Source organism: Theropithecus gelada, chromosome 13 (assembly GCF_003255815.1).
Source record: "Theropithecus gelada isolate Dixy chromosome 13, Tgel_1.0, whole genome shotgun sequence".
In the NCBI taxonomy this organism is placed as follows: domain Eukaryota; kingdom Metazoa; phylum Chordata; class Mammalia; order Primates; family Cercopithecidae; genus Theropithecus; species Theropithecus gelada.
In genome coordinates this window covers 45,312,379-45,322,219 of record NC_037681.1, presented here as the reverse complement: position 1 = coordinate 45,322,219, position 9,841 = coordinate 45,312,379, and positions in this window count along the sequence as shown.

The following is a 9,841-nucleotide window of genomic DNA, read 5'->3' as shown; positions in this document are numbered from 1 at the left end:
ATGTAGAATACATAAAGATTTTTACAAATCAATAAGAAAAAATAAGCAACTCAATAAAACATTAGATAATTGAACAGGTACTTTTTTTTTTTTTTTTTTTGAGACAGGGTCTGTCTCTGTCACCCAGGCTGGGGTGCAGTGGTGGAATCACAGCTCATTGCAGCCTCAACCTCCTGGGCTCAGGTGATCCTCCCGCCTCAGCCTCCCAAGTAGCTGGGCTCACAGGCCCACGCCACCATGTCCAGCTAATTTTTGTAGAGACAGGGTCTCCCTAACGTTGCCCAGGCTGATCTTGAACTCCTGGGCTCAAGTGATCCTGCCCGTCTTGGCCTCCCAAAGTGCTGGGATTACAGGTTTGAGCTATTGTGCCAGGCAACAGGTAATTCATATAAGAAGAAACGACCTTTAAAAATACGAAAAGGCACTCAACCTCATTAGTCACCAGGAAAATGCAAATTAAAACTACAATTAGATACTACTACAAATGTCTAAGGAAGGCTAAAATTAAAAGACTAGCAAAATTGAGGGGCCAATGAAAATTTGGAACAGCTGGAACTCTCATTCACTGTTGGTGGGAGTGTAAATTGACAGCCACTTTGGAACACTGTTTGGCAGTACCAACCAAAGCTGAACAGACGTACTCTATGACAAAGCAATTCAACTCCTAGGTATATACCTCTTAGAAATGTGAGTACTATATAAGTAATGCTGATGGACTTTTACAGCAAAATGTTAAAATTGAGTTAAGCTGCCAATATGCATAATCAATCAGCAGCAGACTGATCATTTAAAATATTCTTTCAGGGCCTGGCATGGTGGCTCATGCCTGTAATCCCAGCACTTTGGGAGGCCAAGGCAGGTGGATCACCTGAGGTCAGGAGTTCCAACACGGGCCTGGCCAACATAGTGAAACTCCGTCTCTATTAAAAATTCAAAAATTAAACGGGCGTGGTGGCACACGCCTGTAGTCCCAGCTACTCGGAAGGCTAAGGCTAAGGCAGGAGAATCACTTGAACCCGGGAGGCAGAGGTTGCAGCGAGCCAAGATCATGCCACTACACTCCAGCCTGGGTGACAGAGTAAGACTCCATCTCAAAAAACAACAACAACAAAAACTTATTTCAGTTGTCCATTATAAGCAACATTGTTGGCTAGATGTGGTAGCTCATGCCTATAATCCCAGCACTTTGGGAGGCTGAGGCAGGAGGACAACTCGAGGCCAAGAGTTCAAGACCAGCCTGGTCAACATAGCGAGGCCTCATCTCTGCAAAAAATAAAACAAAATTAGCCTGGCATGGTGGCATGTGCCTGTAGTCCCAGCTACTTGGGAGACTCAGCTGGGAGGATTCCTTGAGCCTAAGAGTTTGAGGCCGTAGTGAGGTGTGATCATACCACCACACTCTACCCTGGGTGACTGAGCAAGACCCTGTGCCTAAAAAGGTAAAACAAAAACCAACATTGTTCGCAATTTTGAATTGTTATCCACAACTTTTTTTTGAGACAAGGTCTCGTTCTTTCACCCAGGCTGGAGTGCAATGGCTCGATCCCAGCCCATTGCAAACTCTGCCCCCCGGGTTCAAGGAATCCTCCCACCTCTGTCCCCAGACCAGCTGGGACTACAAGTGCCTGCCACCACACTTGGATAATTTTTGTATTTTTTGGTAGAGATTATCTCATTATGTTGCCCAGGCTGGTCTTGAACTCCCGACCTCAAGCAATACACCAACCTCGGCCTCCCAAAGTGCTGGCATTACAGGCGTGAGCCATTGCACCCGGCCAGTTCACAACTTTTTAATATATCTCTCCTATATATTTACCCAAATTGTTAAAGAGAGCTGGGTTAAAAAGTAGAGCCCTGTGCCATAGCTCTAAAGATTTCCCTCCTTTATTTTCTTTCCTTTCCCTTCTCCCTCTCCTTCCCTTCCCTCCCCTCCCCTACATTTTTATTAGGCAATTGGGTGCCATTAACTGCAACTAGATATGTAGGTGGAAATACTGGTTTGTGCCAAAATCTCCTCTCCATGAGGAGCCAAACCAGTATGGCTGGAGAACCTCAAGATCTAGAGAACGGTGTTTTAGGCAGAGGCCTATATACAAAGGCCATGAGCTGCAAGTGAACTTGGTATTCAAAGAACAGAAGGAAGATAGCATTTGAGCACTTCTAGTAACCTGCTAGGTACCACAGGATGTCTCCTAAGAAATTGGCACCTTGCTCTGAGCTCAAATTTCTTGGCGGGGTTAATGACAATTTTCTACCTGTCCATATTACTGAATATCACTTGTTAAGTGTTCCTTATTGCTACATTCCACTGCTTGTTGGCATCTTTGCTTCGTTGTCTTGGCACTTTCAAGATGGCTCAATCCCATAGCTGGCAAGTTGGTGCTGCTTGTCATATGGGAGCTCAGCTGTGGTTGTGGGTGTGAGTGGGGAGCTCGTTTCTCTCTCCATGGTCCTCTCCATGAAGAGCTGGAATCTTCACAGTTTGGTGGCTGGATTCCAAAAGTGAGCATTTCCAGAAGGAAATTGCATTGCCTTTTATGACTTCTTTGGAGGTGGCATAACGTCACTAACACCGTAGTTACAATTCCACCCAGATTCAAGGGAGAGGAACATAGACCTATGGAGAGAAGTCTCAATCCCACTGTAAGAATTTCATACGGGAATCTTGAAGATATTAAGTGAAATAAGCCAGCCATTCTACTCATATGAGGTGCCTGGAGTACTCAAATTAATAGAGACAAAAGTAGAATGATGGGTCCCACAGGCTGCGGGGAGGAGAGAATGGAGAGTTAGTGCTCAGTGGTATGGAGTGTCGGTTTGGGAAGATGAAAAAGTTCTGGGAAAGATGGCAGTGATGGTTGTACAACAATGTGAATGTGCTTAATGCCACTGAGCTGTACATCTTTAAATGGTTAAAATGATATATTATGTTATGTGTATTTTGCCACTATATAAAAAAAGGTCATATGGAATGGGAGATGTTGTCGCAGACATTTTTGGAAAATATGAACTACCACACACTCTTTGGGATAGTCTGTAGTAGGATGAATATATGGATGTGTACATGGAAGCACAATATCCATGCTCGCAGACTCAAAACTAAGACCTTCTACCCCTAATAAGGAAGGCAGGAATGCTCAGCAGAGTCAGGGTTCTAAGGTTCTTACATTGCTCAGGAGAGACTCGTCCCCATGCCAGGTGCTTCTCCAAGATTTTTACTCCCCTCTGCCATCTGCCTGGTTTCTATTACTCTTCAGAATCTCCCAGTAGTTGTTTTTTTGCTTCCTTTCCTTTCTTCCCTCCCTCCCTCTGTCTCCCCCCGTCCTCCTTCTTTCTCTCTCTCTCCCTTTTTCTCTTTGAGGAAGAGTCTCACTCTGTTGCCCAGGCTGGAGTACCATGGCATGATCTTGGCTCATTGCAATCTCTGCCTCTTGGATTCAACCACTCCTCCCACCTCGGCCTCCCAAGTCGCTAGGAGTACAGGTGTGCACCACCACACTCAGCTGATTTTTGTATTTTTAGTATAGATGGGGTTTTGTCATGTTGTGTGCAGGCTGGTCTCGAACTCCTGACCTCGAGAGATCTGCCTGTCTTGGCCTCCCAAAGTGCTGGAATTACAGGCATAAGCCACCACGCCCAGCCCTGTTACTGTTTTTTAAGCAGTGGGAGAATTATCTGAAAGGGTTTACACTACCATACTGGAAGCAGAATTCCTTTAAAAATTGAATTTATAGTTAAAACCTTTCCCACAAAAACTTGGTCACTGAGAGGAATTATTACCAACTTTTCAGTATGTATATTAGTTTTCTATTGCTGCATAACAAATTACTGCAAATTTAACACTTTTGAACAATAGACATTAAACATCTTGCAGTCCTGTAGGTCAGAAAATGAGGCATACAGAGGCTGGGTTCTCTAGCCCAGAAATCTCACAAGGGGCCAGGATGGTGGCTCAGGCCTGTAATCCCAGCATTTTGGGAGGCCACGGTGGGAGGTTAATTTGAGGCCAGGAATTTAAGACTAGCCTGGGCAACATAGTGAGAGCTTGCCTCTACAAAAATAACTAGCCAGGCGTGGTGCTACAGACTTGCAGTCACAGCTACTAGGAAGATTGAGATACGAGGATCACTTGAGCCCAGGAAGTCAAGGCTGCAGTGAGTTATGATTGTGCCACTGCATTCCAGCCTGGGAAACAGAGACAGCCTAGCTCAAAAAAAAAAAAAAAAAAAAAAAAGTAGGCCGGACATGGTGGTTCACGCCTGTAATCCCAGCACTTTGGGAGGCCAAGGTGGGCAGATCACTTGAGGTCAGGAGTTCAAGACCATCCTGGCCAACATGGTGAAACCATCTGTACTAAAAATACAAAATTAGCTGTGTGTGGTGACAGGCGCCTGTAATCCCAGCTACTCGGGAGACTGAGGCAGGAGAATCACTCGAACCCAGGAGGCAGAGGTTGCAGTGAGCCAAGATTGCGCCACTGCACTCCAGCCTGGGCAACAGAGGAATACCCTGTCTCAAAAAAAAAAAAAAAAAAAAAGTCTCACAAGGCTGCAATGAAGGTAGCAGAAAGCTGGGTTCTCATCAGAGCTCAGGAGCTCTTTCCAAGCTCATTCAGGTTTTTGGCAGAATTCAGTTACTTCTGGTTGTAGGACTGAGGTGCACATTTTCTTGCTGTTGGCTGAGGGTTACTCTTAGCTCCAAGAGGCCACTCTTAGGTCCTTGCCAAGTGTCCCCTTCCATCCTGGAGAACCTTCCTCCTATTGAATGCTTCTCACATTTTTAATATCTCTTGCCAGGAAAAGCCCTATCCTACTTAAGGACTCATCTGATTGGGTCAGGCCCATGGAGGATAATATCCTTAGTGTAAAAGCAACTGATCTGGGAACTTAATTACCAAAATCCCTTTGTAGCAGCACCCAAATTCATGTTTGATTAACTAACTGGGAAAAGGTATGTGTGTACCAGGGGCCAGGAATCTTGGAGGCCATCTTAGAATTTGGCTTACCACAGTATGCCAGTTAGATTTCATTTATGTTTGTACTTTAAGAGCTTCACCTTCTAAAGTACATAATAAGATATGAGCACACCTAGCACCCAGATCTTGGTTTCTAAATACCATCCTCTATTAAAAGGATCCTTGGAAGCAGGGTTTGTTGCTGTGCTAAGAAAGTAAGAAAGTGGCTGGGCGTGGTCGCTCAGGCCTGTAATCCTAGCACTTTGGGAGGCTGAGGCGGGTGGATTGCCTGAGCTCAGGAGTTTGAGATCAGCATGGGAAACTCCGTCTCTACTAAAATACCAAAAATTAGCCGGGCGTGGTGGCATGCACCTGTAATCCCAGCTACTCAGGAGGCTGAGGCAGAAGAATTGCTAGAACCTGGGAGGCGGAGGTTGCAGCGAGCCAAGATTGAGCCACTGCACTCCAGCCTGGATGGCAGAGCAAGACTGTCTCTTAAAAAAAAAAAAAAAAAAAAAAAAGTAAGAAAGTGCTAAACAAACAGAAACAACAACAACAAAAAAGGTGCAGACATCAAAAGGACATAGGAGCCAACCTGAGTATCAAAATAAATAACAATATTCATGGAGTAAAATAAGCATAGACAAGGCCATACTGATATAAATGAATGAATGAGAAAGGTAAGCTTTCCCTTATGGTAGAATACCAAGTAACAAATATAAATGGAACGATGGAGTTGGAAAATCAGCATTTTGCATCCATCATAGTAATAATCTCTTCAGCCGTAAGTAATCACCGGATTCTAAAAATTTGTGGATGAAGGTTCAGTGAAGAAAGGATAGCTATGTATCTCCAAGCATCCCTTAAAAAATTACTTATTACAAAGGGAAAAGTCACTTTACTGTAGATCAGCCTCATGAACCCCACCTGAACCAATGAACTAAAGCATCATTAATAAATGGAAAAAATTGGCATCCCAACTGATACGATGCCCAAAAAATGACATAGTATCTTTTTTTGTTTTTTTTAGATGGAGTCTTGCTCTGTCACCCAGGCTGGAGTGCAGTAGCATGATCTCAGCTCACTGTAACCTCCGCCTCCCAGGTTCAAGCAATTCTTGTGCCTCAGCCTCCTGAGCAGCTGGGAATACAGACACATGCCACCATGCCCAGCTAATTTTTTTGTATTTTTAGTAGAGACAGGGTTTTACCATCTCAGCCAGGCTGATCTCGAACTCCTGACCTCAGGTAATCTGCCCACCTTGGCCTCCCAAAGTGCTGGGATTACAGGTGTGAGCCACCGCGCCTGGCCTATAACATCTTTTCTGTGGCTTTCCAGCCAAACATAACATAACTGAATCTAATTGCAAGAATACACAAACACAAATTGAGGAATATTCTAAACATAACTGTCATTTTGAAAGAAAAAGAAAAGCTGAAGAACCATTCCAGCTTAAAGACTAAAGATATATAACTAAATGATCCTAGATTATATCCTAGACCAGTTGACCAAGTCAGACATAGCTATAAAGAATATTATTGGGGCCAGGCGCGGTGGCTCAAGCCTGTAATCCCAGCAATTTGGGAGGCCGAGACGGGCGGATCACGAGGTCAGGAGATCGAGACCATCCTGGCTAACACGGTGAAACCCCGTCTCTACTAAAAGATACAAAAAACTAGCCGGGCGAGGTGGCGGGCGCCTTTAGTCCCAGCTACTCGGGAGGCTGAGGCAGGAGAATGGCGTAAACCTGGGAGGCGGAGCTTGCAGTGAGCCGAGATCTGGCCACTGCACTCCAGCCTGGGCGACAAAGCGAGACTCTGTCTCAAAAAAAAAAAAAAACAGAATATTATTGGGACAAATGGTGAAACTTGAATATTAACTGTGGATTAGATAAAAGTTTCCCAAATTTTCTTGGTTCACAGTGCTTTTAGCATCTCAGTTTCTGTTGTTGTTGCTGTTTTGAGATGGAGTCTCGCTCTGTCACCCAGGCTGAGTGCAGTGGTGCGATCTCTGGCTCACTGCAACCTCCACCTTCCAGGTTCAATGTATCCTCCTGCCTCAGCCTCCCGAGTAGTTGGGATTACAGGTGCCTGCCACCACGCCTGGCTAATTTTTGTATTTTTAGTAGACATGGGGTTTCACCATGTTGTCCAGGCTGGTCTCGAACTCCTGACCTCAAGTTATCCACTCACCTCAGCCTCCCAAAGTGCTGGGATTACATTTGTAAGTGCCCACGCCTGGCCTCTCAGTTTTTGTTTTGTTTTGTTTTTTGGTATATATATATTTTTGAGACAAAGTCTTCACTCTGTTGCCCAGGCTAGAGTGCAGTGGCATGATCTTGGCTCACTGCAACCTCCACCTCCCAGGTTCAAGCGATTCTCCTTCCTCAGCCTCCCGAGTAGCTGGGACTATAGGCACGTGCCACCATGCCTGGCTAATTTTTTGTATTTTTAGTAGGGATAAGGTTTCACCATGTTAGCCAGGATGGTCTTCATCTCCTGACCTCATAAGCCTGCCTCGGCCTCCCAAAGTGCTAGAATTACAGGCGTGAGCCACCGTGCCCCTGGCCAGTATTTTTTTTTTACGATGCCCCTTGGTGAAAAGAAATATCTAGGTCCAAACAACTTACTAAGTATTTATGCCCTAATAATTTAGTAGCCATTAAAAAAAAATACATGCAAATTAAAAGGAAAACAATGTTTTTCATTCTTAAACAACCACACTTACTTATTAACGGGATGTGTGCACCTGTTGGGCACATACTTCTCAAACCTTGGAATTAGACTGGGCAAGGCCACCCTCATTTCCTGTTCCACATAGATTTTTGCAGTGTACTCACTTTTCCTTTTTTTTTTTTTCTTTTTTTTGAGACAGAGTCTGGCTCTGTCGCCCAGGCAGGTGTGCAGTGGCGCGATCTCAGCTCACTGCAAGCTCTGCCTCCCGGATTCATGCCATTCTCCTCTCTCAGCTGCCTGAGGACAGGCGCCCGCCACCATGCCCAGCTAATTTTTTGTATTTTTTAGTAGAGACGAGGTTTCACCTCTGTTAGCCAGGATGGTCTCGATCTCCTGACCTTGTGATTCGCCCGCCTCCACCTCCCAGAGTGCTGGGAATACAGGCGTGAGCCACCGGGCCCGGCCCAGTGTACTCACTTTTCATCACAACCAACTGGAAAGCCCAGATGCCCCAAGATATGACATAGACAGGGAATTTGGCGCCATCTGTTGTTGAAACTGTAAACAACCTAGTAGCTAGTAGTTTTGCACAGTCGTTTAGATTTCATTTTGTTTGCCTTGAAAATTTAGAATGCAAGCTATTCCACAGATATCCCCCTGTGGATTTACTGTGGGAATGTGAGGTACCTCAGTGCACAGTTTGATTCAAACAACAGGATTTTATAATAGTGCTGTATAAATACTGCATTTTCTGATTTTGATAAATTACTGTTGCCATGTAGAAGAAAGTCCTTCTGAGGAAACACACATTTAATTACTTATGGATAAAGAAACATGCTGGCTGGGCGCACTGGCTCATGCCTATAATCTCAGCACTTTGGAAGGCTGAGGCAGGAGGACCGCTTGAACCCAGGAGTTCAAAACCAGCCTGGGTGACATAGTGAGACTCCTTCTCTAAAAAAAAGATATATACACACACATATATATTTACATATATATACACATATATGTATACATTATCCACTATATGTATGTGTATATATTATATACGTGTTTATATATATTTCTGAACAATTCTCCTGCCTCAGCCTCCCAAGTCACTGGGATTACAGGTGTGTGTCACCACATCTGCTAATTTTTGTATTTTCAGTAGAGATGGGGTTTCACCATGTTGGCAAGGCTGGTCTCGAACTCCTGACCTCAAGTGATCTACCCGTCTTGGCATCCCAAAGTGCTGGGATTGTAGGTGTGAGCCACTGAGCTGGGTCTGTGTTTGTTCATATCTATCTATCTATCTATCTATCTATCTATCTATCTATCTATTAAAATGTCTGCAAATAAACCTCAAACTACTCAGAAAAATGTGAGTATGCATGTACGTATAGACAGCACAAGTGACAGAAAAAATGGGACAAAATGTTAACAATTTATGAATTTGGATAAAGGGTAGACAAGATTTTTTGGTACCATTCTTGAAACTTTTCTGTGTAAAGATATTTCAAAATAGTTTTGAAAGATGAAAGGCAATACTACCTTTTAAGGTATATATTCATACATAGTAAAACAATTTTAAATGCCTGGAAATTAAAGCAGCATTCAGATTGTTGCAACTGTTTGTTGAGAGGGAAGAGGGATGTATTGGGAAAGGCTATGCACAGTATCAGTGATGTTTTCTTTTTTCATTTATTTATTTTTAGACAGGGTCCAACTTTGTTGCCCAGGCTAGAGGGCAATGACACGATCATAGCTCACTGCAGCCTCAACCTCCCAGGATCAGGTGATTCTCCCACCTCAGCCTCCTGAGTGGCTGGGACTACAGGCTTGGGCCACCACACAGCTAACTTTTTTTTTTTTGTAGAGACAGGGTTCTGCCATGTTGCCCAGGCTGATCTCGAACTCCTGGGCTCAAATGATCCACTGGGCCTTGGCCTCCCAAGGTGCTGGGACTATGGGCATGGGCTACCATGCCCAGTGGTGATATTGTATTTCTTAAACTGGGTGGGGGATACATGGCTATTCATTCCATTATACTTTATACCTTTAAGTATGTCCAAAGTATTTCATAATTTCCTTTCTAAAAATACACATTGCCGGGTGCGGTGGCTCAAGCCTGTAATCCCAGCACTTTGGGAGGCCGAGACGGGTGGATCACGAGGTCAGGAGATCGAGACCATCCTGGCTAACCCGGTGAAACCCCGTCTCTACTAAAAAA